The 25,654-nt window shown below is 35.8% G+C and overlaps 1 protein-coding gene across 4 annotated transcripts in view; it reads left to right on the forward strand.

Annotated features, from left to right (window-relative positions):
• LCOR (ligand dependent nuclear receptor corepressor) overlaps nt 1-25,654 on the forward strand; it is a 130,274-nt gene that overhangs the window by 46,507 nt on the left and 58,113 nt on the right. For all 4 annotated transcript variants that reach the window (XM_040254647.1, XM_040254645.1, XM_040254646.1 and 1 more), the window contains exons 3-4: nt 11,659-11,724; nt 12,058-12,137. The gene's annotated coding sequence lies outside the window, so the exon portion shown is untranslated. The remainder of the gene's footprint in view (nt 1-11,658; nt 11,725-12,057; nt 12,138-25,654) is intronic.

Below are 25,654 nucleotides of genomic sequence, written 5' to 3' on the forward strand. Positions count from 1 at the left end.
TGCAGCCACCTGGTAAACAATATAAATCTGATCATATTACTTCTGCCACTACCCAGATATAAAATTAGTGGATTTCTCTTAAATCCAGATCCCAATCGTCTCACATAGCCTCTGTGATCTTGCCTCTAGATATGTCTCATCTCCTACTTTCTTACTTTGCTCAGACCACACCAGTTTTCTTGCCGTTTCTCAGATATACCATACTTCATACCCTTCACTGCTTCAGTACTGTTCCCTCGGTCTAGAACGTTCCTTTGTCTTGAATATCTAGATGACTTGCTCACTCAGTTCATTCAGTGCTCAAAAATTCAGCCTCTTAAGAGTCTTTTCCAGACCTAAGAATTCTCCACCCTACTCAGTTTTTCCTCAGCATTTCTCAGTGTTACCAGTAATAGTTTTTCAGAGTTTAGTTATTGCCCAACCCCCACCCCCACCACCAGTCTGCTATATCCTTCGACCAGTTCTCTTACTTATCTTTACCACATGTTATTCATTGTCATTGTCATCATTATTTATATATTTTTATCTCCTCTGCCAGAATTAGAGTTCCGGATATGAACTTTTGTCTGTGGTGTTCACATCTGCATCTGTAGTGACTGACTCATAGTAGTTGCTCAATAAATATAAGTAAATAAATATCTGTAGTCCACCAAAGACAAGAGCCTCAGAAACAACAGAACTTAGAAAAAAGAAATGACTGAACTCTCAAACAATATTTTTAGTATCTTTGAGAAAATATGTAATACCAGGGCTATTACGAATTCAGTAGTGCTTTTTAAAGAAATAATGTATTTTGTTCACAGCAAAAAATGCATTTAGAAAAGTAGTGGCTGTATGTGCAAGCACATTTTTATTTAATTTGCAAACAGTGCTCATGTGGATGTACTGACCTTCTAATGACTGAGTTTCTCTAAGGAATTGTGGCCCACAGATTGTGAACTCCTGATGTAATTGACTCATTCCTAATCAACTTCAGATTTGCATTTAAATGGCTTCTTTTTAGCATAATTACTGTACCCAAGACAGTTTGATAGAACAGAAAAAATGAACCAAAACTGTCCTTGAATTTTCAAAGAACTAAATCCAACTGACCTAGTTACTTTCTACCTTTGCCATTTTGGCTACTTAACATCATGAAATCTCATTTATGGCATAATGTATGTAAATATAATTATATGAAATTATTTCGGTAATGTTCCAGCTACTCAAGATGTATTTTCCCTCCTTAATGTATTAATACCCCTGTTTTTCAGGACTTCATCTCTCTCGATTGATTTCTCTTTGCTGTGATTACAGCTTTGCACACCAAAGTGTGTCCTGTCATCTCTGCTCATGGGCCGGCAAAGCAAGCCATTAATTATGTTCTGGTTTTAGTTCATAGATACAGGAACCTTTTTCCATTAGATATCGGTTGCTCTTCTGTTTCATTTAGTTCTGTTTCTTTGGGTCTTCAGCATGCTAGACTCACAAAATGAATCATTTTAAAATCTTAAACCCGTGAGGTAAATAGAAGGGTATATTTGTATTTATCCAACTAACACTTACTGACTGCAGTTTGGGAACAGGCAGGCTGATGTTAAGAAAAAGAATAGGTTCCTGTTTTTCGCTCAAAAATCTAGTAGGTAAAATCCGCCCCCCCCCCCAATTTTTTTTTTTTTTTTTTTTTTAATGAAAGTATAGTTTTCTAGCAGTGCAACTTCAGCACTGATGGGGATGTTCCTAACTTTGCCTGAGATTTTGGACTGAGATAAAGGATGCCTTAAAATTAACTAGATTACGGGTTGCAGGGGAACATTCTGGGCAGAAGGCTTGCTGTGCTTAAAAGGCATGGAAGCATTGACATGTGTGCAATGACTGATAAATCAGTCTGGCCAGAGCATAGAATACGCAGAAAGAAAATGGCAGGGCAGACAGAAAAGTAGTTTGGAGCTAGACAGACCCTCAGTGATCTTGCATACCAGCCAGGAATTTGAAGTCTTCAGTATTGTCAGTGGAAAGCTATCAGAGATTTTTAAAACTGAGGAAAGATGGAAGAGGTTTGATGGCAGTGTGAAGGATGGTTTTTGGTAGATGTGGTGATGTAGGGAATATTATTAAGTAGTCAGATGAACTAAAAATCAAGAGATGTTATTAGTAGGTTGTGTGAAGAAGTGAAAAGCCTGGACTTCATAGAGTCACTGGCTTGGTTTTAAACCGAGGGTCTGTGTCTTTATAGTTATATGAAAAAAAAAATGGCCGCTTTGATTTTCTATTTTCTTACATATATTAGGTAATAGCAATAATATGTGTTTTACAGTGTTCCCCTGACGATATTATCATAATGGGTATGAAGTACCTGATACAGTACTTAGCTTGTTTGATACCAGCTAAGGACTCAATTATTATCTATTATTATCAACATGAGTGACATGTACTGTAATTACTAAGGTACAAAATGGTGAAGGCCTGAATTTAGGAGTGGAAAAGAGAACAGATATGAGTGGACCTTTTCTGATTCAAGTAAATAGGATCGACTGATCTAGGGAGAGAATGGAATCATGAACCAACTGAAATTTGTAACCGGAATGACTTGGGAAGGGATTAGTGGTGCCGTTTTCTTGGTAAGGAGTACAAGAGTCATCGTTGGTTGAGGTGAGGGGAGAGGCGTAGGATGATTTTGATTTTGGGAGGTATTTGGGATATCTTGGTGATGATATGAAGCAGGCAATTAGAAATAAGGTCTGGAGCAAGAGATAAGAGATTGGAGTTGTCAGTATATGCATGGTACCAGAAATGTGTGTAAATCTTAATGGCAGGGCATGTATTTTAAACATTTGCTCTGTATCCCCAAACTGCTGAGTTCTGTATAACACACTTGATTGGTTCTTATTATTAAGTGTGAGATATAGGGTGACTTTGTATGTAGAAAAGATAATAACATAGTTACTTTGATTTCTAATTTAAAGGTTTATTTAAATTTATAAATTTAACCTTATTCTCTTAAAATACAGATCTTACTCCAAATATTTTAGTTAACTGTAAACATTTTTATCTATAAACTTAAAATTTTATATTTTCCCTTTAAATACTGATTTAACAAAACCTTCTTAGATACTTTTAAGTGTTATTATTCTTAAATTGCATACATATTGTAACAAAGTATGTAAACTTAGTAAAGTTTCAGCCTGCAATCAGACCTAAATCACCTATTCAATTCTACATTTCAAATTAAAATTCTCAACACAGGCTAACAGGCCAAATTTTCTTAAAACATTGTAAATATTTACTAAATATACATACTTATTTTAAAAGCTTCATTGACATATAATTTATGCACCTTACAAGTCACTGATTTTTATTATATTTAGAGTTATATAGCCATCACCAAAATCTAATGTATTAGAATAAGTCTATCATCTCGGAAAAAAAAACATGTCTTTCTCAGTTATTCCCATTTTCACTCCCAGCCCTAGGAAAATCACTACTTTTAATCTCTACAAATTTGTCTTTTTTGGACATTTCATGTAAATAGAACCATATAGTGTGTGATATGTTATTTTTGGCCTTTTTCATTTAGCATAATGTTTTGAAGTTCATTCATCCTTATTGTAAAGTATTCCATGATACTGATGTTTTGGCTTCCCAGGTGGCTCAGTGGTAAAGAATCCGCCTACCAGTGCAGTAGACACAGGAGTGGCGGGCTTGATCCCTGGATTGAGAAGATCCCCGCCCTCCATGTTCTTGCCTGGAGGGTCCCGTGGACAGCGGAGCCTGGTGGACGGGCTACAGCCTGTGGGGTTGCAAAAGAGTCTGATATGACTTAGTGACTAAACAACAACAAAACGGATATGCTGCATTTTATTTATCTTGGGTTACTTCTTAATGTAAAATAGTTACGGTTTAATTCTCTTAAATCACTCCTATGCTTTTTTTTAAGGGAAAAACTTGAAAATAAGTGAACTAAGCTACTGCCCTAAGTTAGAAACTTAACAACAGCAGAATAAACCCACAGAAAATAGAAAGATAATGAAACTTAGAGTAAAAATGGATGAACCAGAGAACAAACAGAAAATCAAGAGGAGTCAAAAGGGAGTTGGGAGGGGGGACTAAGAAAACAGACCTGTTAAGATTAATCAAGGAAAGAAAGAAATAATATTGTGAAAATGAAGATTACTGATAAAGAAGAGATAAGGGAATTACAGCAGCATTATTTTACAATAGCCAAAAGGTAGAAGTAACTACGGTGTTCATTGATGTATGAATGGAGAAATATGATCTATGTATTAACAGAATATTATTCAGCCTTAAAAGGGACAAAAATCCTGTCACATGCTGCAGGACGGATGAAGCATGAGGATATTATGCCAGTAACTAAATGAAGTAAGCTAGTAACTAAATGACAAATACCGTACTCTATTATTCCACTTAAGCGCTTGCAACAGTTGCAGTTGTACAAAGTAGAATGGTAGCTGGCAAGACTGGGAGTAGAAGCAATAGACAATTACCCTTCCACTATATAGTATATAGTTCCAGTTTTCTTCTTCAGCAAAATGAAAGAAGCACTGGAGATGGATGATGGTGCCAACAATCTAAAATTTTATGCAATAGTAAATGTAAAAATAATTAAAATTATAAATTTTATATTATGTATATTTTGCCACTGCTTTCAAAAAGAAAAGGGAAAATACTATATACCAGTAACTTTTAAATTAAAGAAAAATATAACTTCCCAAAAACTGACTCAAGAAATAAAAAGCTTGAATAGTTCTATAACTATTAAATAAACTTAATAGTTAGAGAATAACCCCAGAATGCTTTACATGTGAATTCCTCCCTACTTTTTTTAAGGAAGAAAGCTTCCCACTTTTCTGTCACTTGCTCCAGAAAGTAGGAAAAAAGGAAATATATCTCAGTTCTTTCTAGAAGGATATTTGTCAAACCAGACATATAAGAAGGAAAATCATAGGTCAGTTTTACTCGTGAAATAGATTAGCCCTTTAGTAATAGAAAAATTCTTCACTTTTTGGTTATATGCTTTTTTCTTTTTTTAAATTCTTATTGGACTGTTATGTTGTGTTAGTTTCACGTGTACAGCAAAGTGAATCAGTTATACATATCCATATATTCACTCTTTAAAAATTATTTTCCCATGTAGGCCATTACCGAGTATTGAGTAGAGTTCCCTGTTGTATCAGTTCAGTTCAGTTCAGTCCAGTCGCTCAGTCGTGTCTGACTCTTTGCGACCCCATGAATCGCAGCACGCCAGGCCTCCCTGTCCATCACCAACTCTAGGAGTTCACTCAGATTCATGTCCATCGAGTCAGTGATGCCATCCAGCCATCTCATCCTCTGTCATCCCCTTCTTCTCCTGTCCCCAATCCCTCCCAGCATCAAAGTTTTTTCCAATGAGTCAACTCTTCGCATGTATAGTAGGTTCTTATTAATTATCTATGTTTTATACTTTATCCTTGCGTAATTCCTTTTCTGATTGTTACTACCATCTCTATTGCTTTCTTTTCTTTGTACCTTTTTACATTTGTCTCACAGCTGTGCCTCCCTCTTTAGTTCAACATGCCTGTGTCACTTTGCGTCCGTTAGGAACGCGTGTTACCGTGCCCTGTTATTTAGGCACTCAGTCATGTCCCACTCTTTTAGCAGCCCCATGGTTCACCAGGCTCCTCTGTCTATGGGATTTCCCAGGCAAGAATACTGGAGTGGCTTGCCATTCCCTTCTCCAGATCTTCCCAACCCAGGGATCGAACTTGTGTCTGCTGCATTGGAAGGCAGATTCTTTACCAGAGACAGGGAAGCTCATGCTATGCCCTGTCACTTTTTTCTCTTTTGCTTAGTTAGTTTAATTGATTAATATTTATTGTAACATGTACATGTTTGATATTTTTCCTGAAATTGTTTTTTTTGTTTCTTGTTTAGTATGCTTGCTTTTTGTTTAGTTTTAAATTTTACTTCCTTTTATAGTTGTTGCTTGTTCTTTATTTCATCTGGTGATTGGAAATTCTTCAGCCTTATCCAATAAATAAAACAAATTTATTTTAAACCTACATTTTCTTATTAACATCAAAGAGTAATGACTATTACAAATTGTTCCCTCATCCTGCATGCATACTTGATCTAAGCATACTTTATTTATTATTCTTCACCTAAGATTTTTTGTAACACTTTGGGATGTCATTCCTACATCATTAATTTAAAAAATTATACTGTGTTTATTTAAAGAATTCTTTATCTCTTGTATTAAACTGAATCTCCTCATATTAGTAACAAGTGTTTATACTTAACTGTTAGTTTTGCTGGTACATTGCTTGCCATTATTTGTTTTTAACTTTTTATTTTGTATTGGGATATAGCCGATTAACAAATAACGTTGTGAGTTTCAGGTGAACAGCAAAGGAACTCAGCCATACACTGTTATTTTTCATATAAAGTGTCATTTTTAGGAGGTTTTTGTTTTGAACTTTTTATTTTAGTTCAACTATTTTATCTGTTACTAGTACCCAGAGTAAATGGATGTCTTTTTAAATCAGAGCATATCTAGTATTTTTATTTTATCCATATCTGTGAATAATAGATTGGCTTTAAACATGTTTTTTTTTTTTTAACCTTCAGAATTTTGTAAACATAGCTCCATTGGCGTTTAGCATTTACTTTTACTGATGAAATGACTGTCATTCTGAATCTCTTTCCTCTTATTTTGTGTAAATTAAGTAAAAATTTCCCCTTATTTTGGAGTTTTTAAACTTTTATTTTTGAAATTCAAGTATTCTGCCAGGAGAGTTACATGTATCAATATGCTTTTTCCCCCCCCGAGTATTCTGCCCAGTACTTCTCAAAACACATTAACTGTGAAGATGCATAACAGTATTCAGCATCAGGAAGTTTTCTTTTTGTTCTCATCTTCCCCCTTCATCCCACCTCCATTTCTTAAATTTAATTTTTGAAAATTTTTATTATTTGCTCTCTCTCGTTCTGGAAATCCTCTTTCACAGATAGTGAATGTCCTGCCCTCCTCCTCATCTCTAATCTTTTTCACATGATTTCTTTGACTTCAGATTTACAATGCATTATGAGGACATTTCTTGAATTTTTAAAATCACTAATTGGTTGTATATTTTTCTATTTAATACTTTAATTTGGTTATTTTGGCAGTTTGGGTTTTCTTTTTTTCCTCCTCCCCAAACACATATTCTGCACTCCTGGCAGCTTGCTTTTTGTTTTAAATGCTGTTCTTCCCTGGCTTCGATAGAAACACTATTTGTAATTTTTTTCAACCTCTAGTATTTTTCTTCATTAATTCTGTTTCAGTTTGGCTGTTAGTTTTGACTGGGTTATTGTTTGTCCTCAGTGTGTCTTATCAAGTTCTTTCATCAGTTTTTGTGCTGGGTGATTCTCAGGATGTTAAGTGAGCCCGCAGATGTGCTCCTCACAGAGTGTGGGCTGGGAGCAGATGCTCAGGGAGAGAGGAAGAAGTCTTAATGAGTGTAATTGTCCAGCAGGGGCGGATTGCCTAGAGTAATGAGAAGACAAGCCTGGGTTTTGCTCTTTACATGTAGAAGTTCATCCAGACTGCTTTGGTTATATGATAGATACCTTAAAGTAGATGAAACATCGATTAAAAAGGGTTTAATTATCTCTATTCCTTTGGACTGAGTATAAAAGATTGTGTAATCTTGTGCTTTTTAATTATTCATCTTGGTGCTTACTTTTAATGAAGTTAAGTGTGGTATTCCCAAGTTAAAACCCTGAGTTTTAAGCAAAAAACTCCAGATACTATCAGTCTCTTTTTTTGCGTATTAAGATACTAGTTGATGATTGTTACCAGCAAGCACCTTTGAACTGATACTTTATAAAATAATGATACTGTATTGAAGATTGAGCTTTTTTTTTTTTTTATACCAGGCATATCCAAGGGACCTTGATGTGAAAATTGTCTCTCAGACTGATAATCACTGTCCTGTTCTCTCAGGAAAGGTTCCCAAGACGCGTGAACCATTTTTTCATTCCATCTATGATATTTTTCTTGTTTCAGAAGTACAGGCTGTTGCTTCCTTCAGTTGTCTGTGTATTTGATATATTCCTCTCATTACTTTATAATCTGCTTTTCCCATTTTGGTTAGAATTAGAGTAGAGATTATGATTTAGATTGAAGAGGGTAATATGTGAGAAATTTTAATCTTCTGTCTTTTGTTTTTGAGAGGTAGGTTATTAAAATCAAACTAAAAACCAGAGGGCCCTAGTGTAAGAGGAACACTGCGGGAAACAGGAAGGCCTTCCTTCCTAGCCTTCATGGCGTATTAAATCTCCTAGAGGACCTAAACATACGGAAAGAAAGACAGAAGCCGGGTTTTGATAGCCTGTGACAAATCTTATATTACAGAATACTTACATAGACAGTGCTTTGCATGTGATATTAATAGAAAAGAGAAAACATAGGGCAATTAACATTTATTTAAAAGAGAGGGAGTGATAGTGTGAATTCTGAGGATGAGAAAACTGGAAACCCAGGCTCCTTGAGGGCGGGTACCATGTCTGATCATCACTGCCTACTTATTCAATGCCTGTCACTATCCCTGATAGCTGGTAGGCTTTTGGTTAATGTGTATTAGATAAGTAAATATCTATTTGTTGAATAAGCTGAAGAATGCCTTGACGGAGATAATATATTTGGGCAGAAGTGAAATGAAAAAGGCTTCAGAAAATATGAGGACATAGAAATGATAGATGATTGAACACATTAGGATACCAGCCTGGTTGGAGCTGTGATAATGAGCAGGAAACTTTTGAGAAATAAGGCTGTCAGTGGTAGGTTAGGGTCAAATTATTAACTATAAATAGTTTTGATTGCTAGACTTAGGAATTTGGGATTTGTTTTTAAAAACAAAGTGTGGTTTTGGTGAACAGTTGGTCACATTGTTAAAGTAGTGTTTTAGGAAGACGGTCTGAAGACACAGTGATTGTCTTCAGGTTGCAGTAAGAAGAGATTGGAGACCAGCTTTCATTCCAGTTGCAATGTTGGATAGGGATTCTTTGGCCAGTAGTCATGCTTAATAAAATTATTAATATTTCTTTACATGTAATATGTTACATACAGGTGAGTTTTAAGCCCTGGTGATTGAACAGAATGACATAGCTGTCTTTTTCATTATGTATTTAATTTTCTTTGGCATTTTGTTGTTGATCTTCATGGCTTTTCTATGAGATCATGGTATAAATTTTGAATACATTTATTCTTTTCTTATTTGCCTTTTGTTAATGTCAAGCATAGCACATGAGACATTCCTTGTTGCTATGCAACTGCTGAATTCAATATTTAGTATTAATAAAACTGAGTGGCATTAAATTCAGTTAAGCAGAGTCGGCAAAATATGACTTAATGGTGTCTCATCAGTATTTGTATGGTTTAATGTATTGTTGCAGACATGCACAAAAGAGTAGTGACTTGTTTACAGTTGCTGTTTTGATCAAAATTAATTGTGGTTAAATCTTTGCTTTTATGACCAGATTTTTTTTTCTTATTTGATTATTTTTGGTCTTTCCCTTTTCCTGCTCTTTGATAATGTGATTCAATTTTTGTTAGTGTTTTTATGTTATTGATGTTCTTACTATTCTTTCTAATTCTGTTATCTTTTGTAATTTTTAAAATTTTACCCACCAAGGCTTTTCTTTGATTTTTTCTTTCTTAGTATTATTTTTTGCTATATTTACATTTTCCCTTTCAAAAATTTATGCTAAGCATACACATTTAAAATTTGTTATTATTTCATATAAATCCAGGTGAAAGGATATTAGATTTGCTCTTCAGAATAAGAGCCACCCATAATCCCCTTTAGTTATTTGCAGTGTGTACTTGGTACTTGCCAGATATTCAAACACTTTCATTAATATTTGTGAAGTTAGAAATCCATTTTGGGAGTAAGAGGGCTCTAGAGGCAGGCTACAGGATTTTTTTTTCCTTTGTAAGCTAGTGTTGAAAATATCTAGTTTGCAGACCCAGGATAGGCAGTACCTAGCATTTCCTTCTCATTCCCTCACCACCACCTTCCCACCCTCAAAAACTTTAGCCCAACACTTTATCCTCCCTAGTGTAGAGAAAAGAGGACATAGTGATTTAGTGAACAGTGTTTTAATTATAGTAGGCAAATAATAAACAGGGTAGATATTTCCCATTTGTTTGAATGGGTAGTTTGGTTTTGCTAATGTCCTTGGAATAATTTTGATGGGAAGAACAAAAGAGAGTTGAAAAACCATTGATTGTTAATAATAAATGAAAAACTTAGAATCTAGAAATCATGAAAATAGTACAAGAAAGTCAAGTAACTACAGTGTAGATGATACAAACTCTAGGGTTTACCCTATTGAATATGATGACTTAATATTAAGGACAAAGGAATCCTTTACAGTACAGTGTTACTCTTATAAGGAGATAAGATACTGTTTCTTGGGACCATCTTTCTTACACCCTTATTTTCCAAAGTCTTTCTGGTGATTGTGGTTAGGAAACGTCCCTGTTTGTGGGCTCATGTGCCCACCAGGCTGTAGGATTTTAAATTAGTGGTTCCCTCACTTTTGAACATGGGGGTACTTTTTAACAATTGAAAAAAAAATTGTAAACCCTTAGGTGATAATCAGATTATGTGACAAAATGCATAGTGACCCAAACTACTAGGAATTCAGTAAAACTTACATATTTTCTTAATTACAATAATATTTCTGTACATTTGAGAAGTTGTATGTACATTGAACGCACAAGACCATTTATTTCTTTCTTAAGGTCATGCTTAAAGGACGTGGATTTATAGACCTCTTGTTTTACTTACTTGAGCTCCAAATGAGGTCATGATACATAGAGTTTGGGAACTGCTGTACTAACCCATTATTTGTTGTGTTGTATGAAGGTACAGTTGTCTTCTCTTTTGCATTTTCCTCCTTACTCTTAATACCCATAGATGACAGCAAAGATATTTTTTAACTTGTTTTTCATTGAGTTAATCAGTGGTATTTGAGGTAATATATTAGAAAAGTTTATTTTTTGTTTTCATTTTCTAAACATCTATGTATAGGTATCTTTGAATTCTCTTTCTCTCTCTTTTTGTGTGTATAATCAGTGGTTCATAAAGGAACCCAGTAGTTACTGTGGCAGTGTGAACTAATGACAAAGGTATTTTTCTTTTTGTGATACAGATGTTGTTTTCAGTGAGACTTTTTCCTTCTTAAAAAACTGTTACATTGAAGAATCTATTAACTCAGTTCATATTCAGAAATACACTGTTTAGATTAACCCAGAAGACTGAAAATTTTGAAGCAGTTTGACTCTTCATTGGAAAAGGTGCCTCTTAAAATGAAGTTTGAAAGTTTATGTAAAGAGGTATTTGGAATTTTGTAAGATGGTAAAAGACCTCATGAATTTACATTCCTTCATTGGTTATTTCTACTGTTGTTTTGTATTGTCCTTGAATGGGTTGTGAATTTGTATTGAGTGTTAATCACTGACAGAAATGCAAATACTCCTTTTAGATTCGTCATTGACACTCTCCTCAGCATCCTTTGAATAATAATCTGAAGGTCCTGAGAATGGAAAGAAAGCACCATCATTTTTTCATGCAACTAGGTTAAACTTACTGTAGGGAATGTTATTGTAATAATGAATTTTTTTCATCCTTTCAGGGTTTGAAAGTATTCTTGAAGGGCTGTTTGGACCTGCATTATTAAAAGATCTCAGTTTATTTAAAGGTATTCAAAATCTTTCTTTGGTATTTCAAATTCTTCCTGGTGACATAAATGATATCTTGGTGACTTAAGCCCCAGTCTCCTTCTCATTTTTATTCACAGTTTTATGTGGGATGACGGTATACCCATGTAAGCATATTTTTGTATGTAGTTATCTGTGATAATGCAAATATATTTATGAATAAGGTATATTAACTAGTGAACAATGATTGCAGATAAGGAGCCTGTATTTTTGGTGTAGTTAAACCAGATAATATTTTTAAAATTAGTTCTCATTTGTTTCCTGAAAAATCCTCTTTTGTGACTATTAATTTGTTATTCCTACTATTTTTGCAGACTGTGAACCTGGAAGCATTTCTGATTGGACTTTTGATGAAAATTGTCTGTTCTGTTGCTTGAGAAGAGATAAAGTAAAGGTAACCAAGAAACTTGTGAAACTTGTCTAGTGTGGTATTTTATAGATTTTATTTTCCCAAAACTTGGTTACTTTGTTGGAGGATTTGTAGGAGTACGGATTCCATGTTCATTTATAAAGGATTTGATAGTAACTTGGTTTAGCGATTTAGACTGTTTCTAGTCTGTTGTTCAGTCTGTTGAGAAATCTCTATCCCAACATGCAATGCTCTATTTATGTAGTTCACTAGATAGAATAATTAACTAGGTCTCAAACTGTTGTGTTATTTTAAATATGAAATGTAATGGGAGTCATTTACACAGTAACAAGGACCTAGATCAAGTAGTTACTAATTCATGTAGACTTACGATGGACTATGATTTAGGCCGTCTTATGTTTCTTCATAATATTTGAGCATGGATGCTGTTTGTATTCACGTGTAGAAACTGGCTGTACCTTCTCTTGTTTTATTGCTTTGTGTTAAACATAAAAAGAATTTTGGTTTAGACGTTTCAGTTGTTGGAAATTATTTATAATGATTTACAGTCTTATGTTTTATGTTTCTTTTCATGGTATTTCTACTCCATGGAAATGTTTAAAACATTGGAAACATTTTTAATTCCTTCCTTTTCCTTGTACACTTCTGACTTCAAGTCATTGACCAGGTTGTATCAGTTCTTCTTTGTATTGAATAGCATTCTTTCTCTTTTCACAGTCATCACCGTAGTTCAGACCATTAGCATTTTTCTGGGTTACTGAAATAATGATTCCTCTCTATTTTTGTCAGTGTGTTAAACACTGGTACAGAGTTATGGAAATGTTAACCTGCACTCAGTCTGGTGACTTTACAGTTGTCTTTGGGATTCATTAGCCTAATGCTCAGAGTCTCAGTACCCTCCCAGTTCGGTCCACTTCTCTTACCAATACTACTAGTCTTCTACACAAAATTGGTCTGATCATTTATGGTAAACAACATACTTTTTCCATTTGGACTAGGCCATTGCACTTGTTCTTTAAAGCTTGAAATTCTGCTTGCTCTTACTCTTACCTTAACTCCCCTTTCTTATAAATGGTATACCTCTGCTCTTACTGTTGGTTCAACACTTCACACTGTTGTAGTAAATATTACACCAGTTATTTGTCAATTAATATTCTGCTTTCTGTTATTTATCCTTTTCTGTGTTTGAATCTTGTATTCCTGACTACATTGTCAACTTCTGAAGACCACAGACCATGACTTATGCTTTTTTGTACCTTTGCATATAGCCACTCTACCATTATTTACTATTGTTGGCAAGTTGCTTTAAAATCAAAGCTAATTTAAGAGCATTTTAATGTTCTTTTTTTATGGCATCTTTTTCTTAAGTATGTGAAAAATTATTGCTGTGACTATCCAGGATGGTCTGTTTTTATTGAATTAATGAGTAAAGTGTTTTGAAATTTATTGTGGTTTGGAAAAGACCGGAAAATTAAGCAGCTACCAATGAAGTTTAAGTTCATCACTTTAAACTGTGTGTCTTTGTGTGTACAGTCATATATGTTGTGACCAATTATTGAGCAAGTTATTTAATAGGCATTTTGGACAGAAGGAGCCAATGATTGATTACCTCTTTTTTTCAGAAGAGGATTGGGAGGAAAGCTCTTCTGTGGTCAGTAATAGAGTACAGTATATTCTTGTAATATGATTGAGTTTCCCATTGCTATATGAGGATAAAATATTTCATGAATATTTTTAGAAGAAGATACAGAAATAGCAAGGCGTGGAACCATGTAGCATTTAACCATGTAGCTGCTGTTCTTACTGTTTGTAATTCTATAATTTTTAGTTAGTATTCTAGTTAGAAAGAATATTTGTTTGAAAGGCCAGCTAGATCTAGGAAAGCTAGTTTTCTCCATTAGACATGTCACTAACTGTGTTTGGCATTTGTTTTTATCAGAGACAGCCATAGTGTCCGTGTATTTGAAAATAGAGAGAGCCTGGAAAACATAACTTGTCAGATACATAGCTTTAGTTTTGAAAGTGATTGTGTTGAAACTCTTCCAGACATTTGTGCATCTCATCTGAGGAGTAGATCTCGAAGTTAATTTTACCTACGTTGGGTTGAGACTTGGCTGACTTTGGTGGTGGTGGTTTTAGTTGCCAAGTTGTGTCCTACTCTTGTGACCGCATGGGCTGTAGCCTGCCAGGCTCCTCTGTTCATGGAATTTTCCAGGCAAGAATACCGGAATGGATTGCCATTTCCTTCGCTAGGGGAATCTTCGGGACTCGGGAATCGAACCCAGGTCTCCTGCATTGAAGGCAGATTTTTTACCGACTGAGCTATGAGGGAAGCCGTAAGATTCCAAAAATGAAAAAAGTACGGGAGAGAGTGGTTAACAGCCAAGAGGTGGCAGCATAGAGCACAATATTGGAATTTTGATTTGAGGTTGGCCTGGTGAGATGTCAGATAATGTTTGAAAAAGCTGTTAGAAATACTAGTCTGATATTTAAGAATGAGATGCAGGTTATTCCTAATTGTTTTTAGTTAATTTGATTTTCATTGGATACTATTAGAATGGACAGAATAAATACCTGCCCTTTCCTGGTGACTCAGTTGGTCAAAGAATCTGCCTGCAGTGCAGGAGATCTGGGTTTGATCTCTGGGTCGGTCAGGGAAATCCCCTGGAGAAGGGAAAGGCAACCCACTGTAGTGTTCTTGCCTGGAGAATTCCATGGACAGAGGAGCATGGTGGGGTACTGTCCATGAGGTTGCAAAGAGTCAGACACGACTGAGCAACTGCTAACACTTTAAAAATATCTAGTGAAAAATATGAAGTTGCCTTTTTGGAAAGTATAACAGGGACTTACCTAGAAATTAGTAAAATGATTGTTCATTTACACTTCAGCAGTTAGAAAATATATCTTGTATGGGAAAGACAAGTAACAAATTTTTTGAGCACCTACTATGTGCCAGTTACTTTTATTTGTTCCCATTTAATTCTCACAACAACATCCCTATAAAGTTAGTTATGAAGTTGGTTAAAGTCATCCCAGTTTTACAGATAAAGAAATGGCAAGGATCAGAGTCTGAGTTACGGGCAAAGTCACATAACTGGGATTGGATCCATGTTTTTAGAGTACATGGATTTTGATTACAAAGCTAGAAACATGAATATGGAAAGTGGTAGGGTAAGAATTAAGTAGTATTTGAAGTTACTCAGTTTGGAAGAGGAAGAGGAAGAGAATAAGAGTGTAAATGGGCATGAGTATATTTGAAATAGCCAGTCTCAGTTGTGGTAGGAGTCTGTTCCTGAGTGACCGTCTACCTGCCTGCCTTACTTGGTTTCTCCCTTCTTTCCTTCCTTTCCTGTTTGTTCAGCATGTAGTAGATACTCTAAAATATGTACTAAATGAATAACTAAGAAGAAGTCAGTGTGCATAATAAAGTTGGAGAATTACAGTATTATAGCTGTTTTGACTGCTTACATATGCCAAGTATATACATAAAAAGCTTTCTGTGCACTATACACTTATGAAGTTTTTATACTTTTTCTTAGCTTCTTTTTGAAATAATTTTAGATATATAAAACACTTGCAAAAATAATAAATTCCTCTATACCTCGGTTTCCCAAATGATAATGTCTTATGTAACCACAATACAATGATAAAAATCAGGAGATAAACACTGATAAAGTACTGTAATCTGCATGCCTTTGAGAATTCACCAGTTACCCCAGAAAAGTCATGTTTCTGGCCCAGGAGTCCATCTAGGACCACGCTTTGCTATATGGCTGTCATGTCTGCTTTGTCTCCTTTAGTCTAATAGTTCTGTTTCTTTGCCTTTCATCGCATTGACACTTTGAAGAATGCTGGCAAATTGATTTGTCTGATGGTTCCTTATAATTGAATTCAGGTTATGCATATTTGGCAAGAATTGCACAGAATCGACGTGGTGTCACCCTTAGTGCACCATGTCAGGAAACACATGGTGATGTTTAATTTGATCACGTGGTTAAGACTGTGTCTGCCAAGTTTCCTCTTCTGCAGGGTTTCTGTTTTTTTCCCTTTTGTGCTTGATAGGTATCTTGTGGAGACATACTTTGAGATTTGGTAAATATTTTTTTCCCATCATAATTGTAGCGTCAATTGATTAATCTTGCCTGAAAAAAAATACTAGCATGGTGTTTACCAAATGACGCTTTCCTAGTTCTATTATTTCTTCAAACTCTGTTTGTTGAAATCTTACTGTAAGGAAGATGTTTCCCTTCTCTGTGTTTTTGTTGTTTACCTGTCAGTATTGACTTATGAATTCTTATTTTGTTCTTTGGATTATAATTTATTGCAATCATTATTTATTTTGTACTTTGAGTTGTTTTACATTTGTCCATTGAAAGCCCATTCTGGTTGGCTTTTCATCTTTTTTTTCTTTTTTTTAGCATGTTTCTATCAATCTTTACCTTTTGGCCCCAAAAACTGTTCCACACTTATCTTTGCTTTCTCTATCAGAACCCGCCAAAGAATCCTTGTTTCCTTTTTTTTTCTTTTAAACACCAAAAACATTTTGCTTTGGGGTATAGCCAATTAACAGTGTTTTGACAGTTTCAGATGACCAGTGAAGAGACTCAGCCATAAATATACATGTATCCTGATGCTGGGAAAGATTGGGGTGGGAGGAAAAGGGGACGACAGAGGATGAGATGGTTGGATGGCATCACCGACGTGATGGACATGAGTTTGGGTAGACTCCAGGAGTTGGTGATGGACAGGGAGGCCCAGCGTGATGTGGTCCATGGGGTCGCAAAGAGTCGGACACGACTGAGCAACTGAACTGATCCATTCTTCCTTGTTTTTTTTTTAATTTGGAAAATTGTGTAAGAAAGCAAAGTACTCGGTATACTCATTGGTACTGGAACATCATTGCTTTTAGACCTCCTTAGTTGTCTGAGCTGGAAAATATGTGTGTTAATACTTAAATATATGTACACATATACCTGTATTTCTATATCAGAAGCTGTTTTGTGATGCTTTTATTAATTGTAGGATTGTGTTGATAGCATGAAGAGCTGACCCAATATTAGTGAAGGAGTACTGGAGAGAGGGAAAGAATTAAAAATTACTTTCAGTAATTCATATCCCTAAAAATGGACTAATTTTAAGTGATGAATTAGTGTATGATAATGGATGTTCTTGTACTTGGCTGAGATGGAGGTAGCTATTATAAAGAGTTACGGATGTTTTAATAACTAAGGACAATGCGAGATGGGATTTCGTATAAAAATATGAATTGTTTATGCTCTTTAAGTTTATTATAAGGTTATTATTAGTAAGTTTAGTATTTGACAATCAGGAGAATGTTTTAAGAAGTTAGGACTTGTGGTACATTTTTGAAGAATATATAGGTCTGGATAGACAGATACAGGAGAGGCAGAGAATTTATTTTTGTAAGTAACCAGCAATAAGATTGGAGTAAGTCAGGAAGATCCCCTGGAGAAGGAAATGGCACCCTCTCTAGTATCCTCGCCTGGAAAATCCTATGGATGGAGGAACCTGGCGGGCTACAGTCCATGAGGTCACACAGAGGTGGACTAGACTGAGCGGCTTCACTTTCACTTTTCACTTTCATGATTGTATCTCTTTCAGGGCCCATCTATTCTCAGGAATCATGTAACTAGCTACTTCTCATGTCTGTTATTAGTCTGTCACGCTGTGTTTACTTTGAACATTTCATCATTTCCTCTTTTGTGAGTATGTGCTAATTAGAAGTTTTAGAGATATCCTTCTTACATTTTAATTTTTATTTCAATTTTAGCACATTGAAATTTATAGTAAGAGCAGATGCTAAATCTTAAGTTATTATTTTCTCATTGTATTCTACAGCATGTATTCATGTTGAATGTATCCTTTTGGGCATATTCAGCACTGCTGATAATGATTTGTCTGTCATCTTGTCCTAGAGAACCACAACTCAATAAGTATTCACAGTACCTATTATGTAAATGGAACTGTGAAAGAAAAATGTATGAATATAGTGCCTGTCTGTTAGGACTGAGAAAGAAGAAACAAATCTGAGAAGTCTGAGAGTTATTTACTTACGAGACTTAAATACAGAATAAGTTGAATGAATACCACACATTAGTACATGATTAATTACTTATGAAGTTAAGTGTACAAATCTAAATTGCAAGACCTAACCTTGTGTATTTCCAGAGGCTTTTATATAGATTATTTTAAAAGATTAAGGAAAACCACTTGACACGGTAAATCCGTGCTCATCCAAGATTCAGTATCAAAGAGTTTTTTTTCTGGCGGGGAGGAGGGTGATTTGTGTATGCATGTCTGTGTGTGTGTGTGTGTGTTGTGTTTTTTTAATATATACTCCCAGTCTGTGGACTTTTTTCCCCTAAGACAAACATACAGATTCAGAGAAACCATTATTGGAGATCAGTTCTATCCAATATTATGTGGTTAGAATTAAGCAGATACACTAGTTATTTGGCAAATTTGTTAAACGTCTGATTCTTGGTAAATCAGAGAGTATACCAGAGAAGTAAAAAATGGATCCCTCCTTGCATATGGAATATTGGTGGCTGATGAAATTAAAGGAGATTTAAATCCTCCAACCTGCTTTGTTGCTGTTGCTTAGTTGCTTCAGTCATGTCCGACTCTGTGTGACCCTATGGATTGTACCCTGCCAGGCTCCTCTGTCCATGGGATTTTCAAGGCAAGAATACTGGAGTGGGTTGCCATTTCCTCCTCCAGGGGATCTTCCCAAACCAGGGATCAAACCCTGGTCTCCTGCATTGCAGGCAGATTCTTTACCACTGAGACACCAGGGAATACTGACAACCTGCCTGCCCAGAACCAAAGCTCTGTCATTGAGAGTAAAGTTCCCTGCTTCATTCTCATGTAATGTTTAAAAGGTAGTAGTTAGCAAAAGAAAATAGTTTTAAAAACTATACATGTCTAACAGAAGAAAAACTAACAGCAAGTGCTGATTATAGATACTGGTGAATTAAATAAAATAGTAGTAAAAGACGCTTACTCCTTGGAAGGAAAGTTATGATCAACCTAGATGGCATATTCAAAAGCAAAGACATTACTTTGCCAACAAAGGTCCGTCTAGCCAAGGCTATGGTTTTTCCAGTGGTCATGTATGGATGTGAGAGTTGGGCTGTGAAGAAAGCTGACCGCCAAAGAATTGATGCTTTTGAACTGTGGTGTTGGAGAAGACTCTTGAGAGTCCCTTGGACTGTGAGGAGATCCAACCAGTCCATTCTTAAGGAGATCAGTCCTGGGTGTTCTTTGGAAGGAATGATGCTAAAGCTGAAACTCCAGTACTTTGGACACCTCATGCGAAGAGTTGACTCATTGGAAAAGACCCTGATGCTGGGAGGGATTGGAGAAGGGGACGACTGAGGATGAGATGGCTGGATGGCATCACTGACTTGATGGACGTGAGTTTGGGTGAACTCCAGGAAATGGTGTTGGACAGGGAGGCCTGGTATGCTGCAATTCATGGGGTCGCAAAGAGCTGGACACGACTGAGCCACTGAACTGAACTGAACTGAATAGTCATTTGCTACTACTTGCACTTTAGGCTTAATTTCCATGTACAGTAATAACAGTTAGATATACTGATAATCATTTGTGGTACGTTTATTGGACGTTTTTAATACTGTATTTAACTCTTGATACGTAGGCAGGCTTCAAACTTCGTCATTTGCCTAATCTTTAACCTATTGGTCTGCTTAACAAAATTGAAAATAATGTTGAAAGTGAAAGTCACTCAGTTGTGTCCAACTCTTTGTGGCTCCATGGTCTATACAGTCCATGAAATTGTCCTGGCCAGAATACTGGAGTGGGTAGCCATTCCCTTCTCCAGGGGATCTTCCCAACCAGGTCTCCCACATTGTTGGCGGATTCTTTAGCAGCTGAGCCAGCAGAGAAGCCCAAAGAGAACATTGACATTCGGTAAACATTGTATTAGGACTTCCCTGGTGGCTCAACCCAACAGTTCATATTTAGTTAATGTGAAAAGCAGTAATTTACACAAAATAAGAAGCTTTCTTTTTAGATAACTGACCTTAAAAAAAACAGGCATGTAAAATGGTGGAGTCATTTTCCCTAAGACTTGATGGCATTTAAAATAATAAGACATAGGAGAGTGGCATTTAAATCAATGAGTTGCATCTTGTCAGCTCTTATTAGCTTATTGCTTGAAATGTCAGTAAGCCATTGGTAGCAGACATGGCTATAGCTGTAGACCCATGTTCTACTTGCATAGGTCTTTTAAAAATAATTATTACAAAACCTGCATGCATACATATACTTCTATTTCCTAGATTTACTATGTGGTATGGATTTTTTAAAAATACTATTTAAATTTGGAGAAAGTGAAGAGGAACTAAAAAGCCTCTTGATGAAAGTGAAAGAGGAGAGTGAAAAAGTTGGCTTAAAGCTCAACATTTAGAAAACAAAGATCATGGCATCTGGTCCCATCACTTCATGGGAAATAGATGGGGAAACACTGGAAACAGTCTCAGACTTTATTTTGGGGGGCTCCAAAATCACTGCAGGTGGTGACTGCAGCCATGAAATTAAAAGATGCTTACTCCTTGGAAGAAAAGCTATGACCAACCTAGATAGCATATTCAAAAGCAGAGACATTACTTTGCCAACAAAGGTCCATCTAGTCAAGGCTATGGTTTTTCCAGTGGTCATGTATGGATGTGAGAGTTGGACTGTGAAGAAAGCTGAGCGCCAAAGAATTGATGCTTTTGAACTGTGGTGTTGGAGGACTCCTGAGAGTCCCTTGGACTGCAAGGAGATCCAACCAGTCCATTCTGAAGGAGGTTGGCCCTGGGTGTTCTTTGGAAGGAATGATGCTAAAGCTGAAACTTCAGTACTTTGGCCACCTCATGCGAAGAGTTGACTCATTGGAAAAGACTCTCATGCTGAGGGGGATTGGGGGCAGGAGGAAAAGGGGACGACAGGATGAGATGGCTGGGTGGCATCACCGACTCGATGGAGGTGAGTTTCAGTGAACTCCGGGAGATGGTGATGGACAGGAATGCCTGGCGTGCTGCGATTCATGGCATCGCAAAGAGTCGGACACGACTGAGCGACTGAACTGAACTGAACTGAAATTTGGAGAACCCCATTACAGCATGGGAATGATCTTGAATTTTGACAGGAACAGCTCTAAAATGTCACCCCATCAGTTTTGTATCACACTTCTTAAGTCTAGGCCTTCTTAATCTTTCCCAAGTGAAACTTGTTATTTTTTCTTTCATTACTTTTCCTAAGATGTTATGTCTTGAAAATAAGCAGCAATGTAAGTGACCTGCCCCATTCTTATTTCCCCCACGCAAACTCAAAGGTGACAAACTTTAGAGTTACAAAAGAAACTTTAAGAAATGTTAAATCTTTAATTTTTGTTTAAAGGTTAGCTTTATTAGCTATTTATTGCCCTGACAACTAACTGCCATGCTGATACAGTTTTGTTGCTTCATTTATTCAGTGATGTCCTTGCTGTTTCAGGGATCAGTAGAGCTACTTTTGTATAGTGCTTAGAGAACGTTAATATTCTGTCAGGGATCAGAAAATCCAGCCCACAGTCTGTTTTTGTAATGCCTACAAGCTTAAAGAAGTAATTTCGGAGGGGGAAGAACGAGATGTTACAGAGGCTGTATGTGACTTGCAGTATTTACTCTCTGGCCCTTGACAAAACATTTCATTCTGAGTATCTTCCATCAGGTTGTTGGAATTAAGAGAATGCTGAAATTTATTAATTTCCATATCCTATTTACTGCTCTCTGTGTTTTTCTTCCTCTGTGTATCAGAGCAACAACACAAGCAAATATAATTTAATGGCAAGAGAGCTAGGATCATAGAGAAGTGGGTAGGCGAGAAACAAGGAAGACTTGGCTTGTGGAAGGAAAGTAGGGTTCAACATTTGTCCACCCGACTTTTTAAAACTTTTAACTTTCAATAATTGCACATTTATAAAAAAGTTAAAAGAATGGCACAATAATTTTCGTGTGCCCTTTACCGAGATTTGCCACTTACTTTGCCGTATTTGCCTTGTTAATTCATTCTTCTTCTTTCTCTTTCACAAATATTGCATATCACACACACCCGCATCTTCCTGAACCATATGAAAATAAGTTGTAGACATCATATCCCTCATACCCCTTTCCTCCTAAGTATTTTCATGTGTACCTCTCTATTTCCTAAGACTAAGGATATCTACTGACTTAACTACACAGTACTGTTACCAAAAGTTAGGAAAGTTAGCTTAGGTATATTGTCTAATCTATGAATCTCATTTAATTTTTCCCAGTTGTCCTGGTGACTTAATAGTTTTTTACCCACTCCTTTAACCCAGAATCCAATTTAAGATTACTCATTGACTTTGAGATTTCATTACTCCTTAGTCTCCTTTGATCTAGAACGGTTCCTGAGCCTTTTATTTCTGTATTTTTAATGACATTTACATTTTTGAAGAGTGTAGGTCATTCATTTTGTAGAATGTCTCTTAATTTAGGTTTTCGATAGTTTTTTTATTATTAAATTCAGGTCATAATCTTTTATCAGGAATATCCAGTGATATCCTTATCAGTCCATCACATCATGAAATACACACAGTGTCAGTTTAGTAAGTGATTTTAACTTTGACAAGGTTTATGCCCATTGGGTTTCTCCACTGAAATGTTAACTGTTTTCCCCCTTATAATTAATAAGTAATTTGTACATAGGTACTTTGAGTGACTGTAAATAGTTTTTCCTCACCAAACTTTTATCATTTCAGTTTTAGTACTGATGGTAGTTTCTTGCTGGATTAAGTTATTTTTCCAGTGATTTGAAAATAGTGATCTTTCTGACTCCATTATTTCTATTAATAAATTGTTTAATTGGCTTTAAAAGCTGGCTTAAAACTCAACATTCAAAAAACTAAGATCCAGTCCTATCACCTCATGGCAAATAGATGGAAAAAGTGGAAACAGTAACATTTTATTTTCTTGGGCTCCAAAATCACTGCAGATGGTTACTGCAGCCACGAAATTAAGATGCTTACTCTTTGGAAGAGAAGCTATGACAAACCTAGACAGCGTATTAAAAAAGCAGAAATGTCACTTTGCCAACAAAAGTCTATGTAGTCAAAACTGTGGTGTTTCCAGTACTGTACCAATGTGAGCACCAAAAAATTGATGCTTTCAAACTGTGGTGCTGGAGAAGACTCTTGAGAGTCCCTTGGACTGCAAGATAAACCAGTCAATCCTAAAGGAAATTGAACTTGAATATTCATTGGAAGGATTGATGCTGAAGCGGAAGCTCCAGTACTTTGACCACCTGATGGAAAGAGCTAAGTCATTGGTAAAAACACTGATGCTGGGAAAGATTGAGGACAGACAGAGAAGGTGGCAACAGAGGATAAAATGGTTGGATGGCATCACCAACTCAATGGACAAGTTTGAGAAAACTCCAGGAGATGGTGCAGGACAGGGAAGCCTGGTGTGCTGCAGTTCAAGAGGTTGCAAAGAGTTGGACACTGCTTGGCGACGGAACAACACTGTGAGGAAGAGTTTTCTCTTTCCCTCTGCCAGTTTGGGGTCAAGATTCTTTCTCTATTCAGTAGGTTATCATGTAGTGTCCTAGATCTGGTTAGTCAGGGCCTCTTTAAGCTAACCTCCCATGTCTTTTTGACATGTCCCCGTCATTTTTTGATCTCTTTTTTATCTACTTTCTAGTACAGGATATTTGGTCTTTTCTGTGTTCCAAAACTGGTTTCTGTTTTTGTAGGGGGGATCTGGTTTCTTTGGTGAGGAATTGTTAATGTATATGCCGTCTATGGGGTCGCAGAGAGTCGGACGTGACTGAAGCGACTTAGCAGCAGTAGCAGCAGCAGCATACCTCCTTTTTAGTCCAAATAATATAGGTTTATTGGCAAAGACCAAATGTTGTGCAATAATCAGCCTTATCTTCATTTATATCTAAGGATATAGAAAAAAGTATCAAAATGCCACTGTTTCTTGGCCATTGACATACCTAGTCAGAACACTATGCAAAGAAGTGGATGGCAAGTAAAAGATACTGTTTTTTTTTTAACCTCCAAGTATGCTTGCTTGAAGAGAAAGATACATGAGTTTTTGGAAATGTGTCACATTTCTTTATGACTCTGAAAATGTAAGTAAAGGTCATTTCTTTGATTTCAAGTGGTAGTTCAAAAGTCACAATTCAGTGATACATTCAGTATCTAGCATTTTTAATACCCTGAATCTATTTTGAATGATTTTTATTGAGGTAATATTTATACACAATGAAATAAAAATTCATTTTAGAGTACAATTAATGGATTTCGATATCTGTATACAATTGATAACTGCCAGCACAATCAAGGTACAAGACAGTTTCTTCACCTTAAAATGTTTCCTCCTGCCCTTTTGTAATCAGTCACTTTATTGGACCCACAGACCCAAGCAATCTTTATAATTTTATCTTTTCTAGAATTTTATGTTTTAGGAATTATAGGTATATAGTCTTTTATTTTTGACTTCTTTCACTTAGCATAACTTTTAAAATATTTATTCCTGATTTTGTGTATGACATTTCGTTTCTTTTTATTGCTAAGTAAGTCTCTGTGGGCATGATATGCTGTTATTTATCCAGTTTTTCTTTTTAAGTAGAATTTGAATTGTTTTCAGATGTTGGCTATTAGGCTTATTCACATATAAGTCTTTGGGCATATATTTTCATTTCTCAGGGATACAATACCTAGAATTGGAATTGCTGGGTAATATTGTAATTGCACATTTAACCTTATAAAATACCGTCATATATTTCACCAAAGTGACTGAAACATTTTTGTGTTTCTATCAGCAGTGTATGGGAATTCCACTGTTGCACATTTTGCCAACATTTTTATATAATTGGTCTTTGAAACATCACCTGTTCTGGTAGGTCTGTAGTGGTACCTCATTGTGATTTTCATTTTCATTTCCCTGACGACTAGTGTGTTGAGTGTCTTTCTTTGTACATATCTCTGTGAAACACAGTATAAATCTCTTGCTTTTTAAAAATACTTGCTAAGCTGTAATAGTTCTTTATATATCCTGTATCAAACCTCTCATCAGTTTTTTCTCTTAAAACTCAGGATTTTATGTCCTTTTCAAGAAATGTTTGCCTAATCCAGTGTCAGGCACAAGAAAATTTCATATTTTCTTCTGAAAGTTTAGTGATAACTCTTACTTTTGATTTATTAATCATTTCTAGTTAATTTTTGTATATGTTGTATGAGGTAAGTATGGAGGTTTATTGTATTCTGTAAGGTGATCCAGTTCCAGCATCATTTGTTGAAAAAACTTCCTCCCCTGCTCCAGATTGAATTATTTTGGCATCTTTAAGTCAGTTGATGCCTACATGGTATACCATGTAGGCGTATTTTTGAACTTTGTCCCGTGCCATTGAACTGTATATGTCTATCCTTACATCAGTACTACAGTGTCTTTATTGCTAATCTTTATATCTTGAAATCAAGTAGTAGGAATCCCGTTTGTTTT

The sequence above is a fragment of the Oryx dammah genome, unplaced genomic scaffold (assembly GCF_014754425.2).
Source record: "Oryx dammah isolate SB20612 unplaced genomic scaffold, SCBI_Odam_1.1 HiC_scaffold_14, whole genome shotgun sequence".
In the NCBI taxonomy this organism is placed as follows: domain Eukaryota; kingdom Metazoa; phylum Chordata; class Mammalia; order Artiodactyla; family Bovidae; genus Oryx; species Oryx dammah.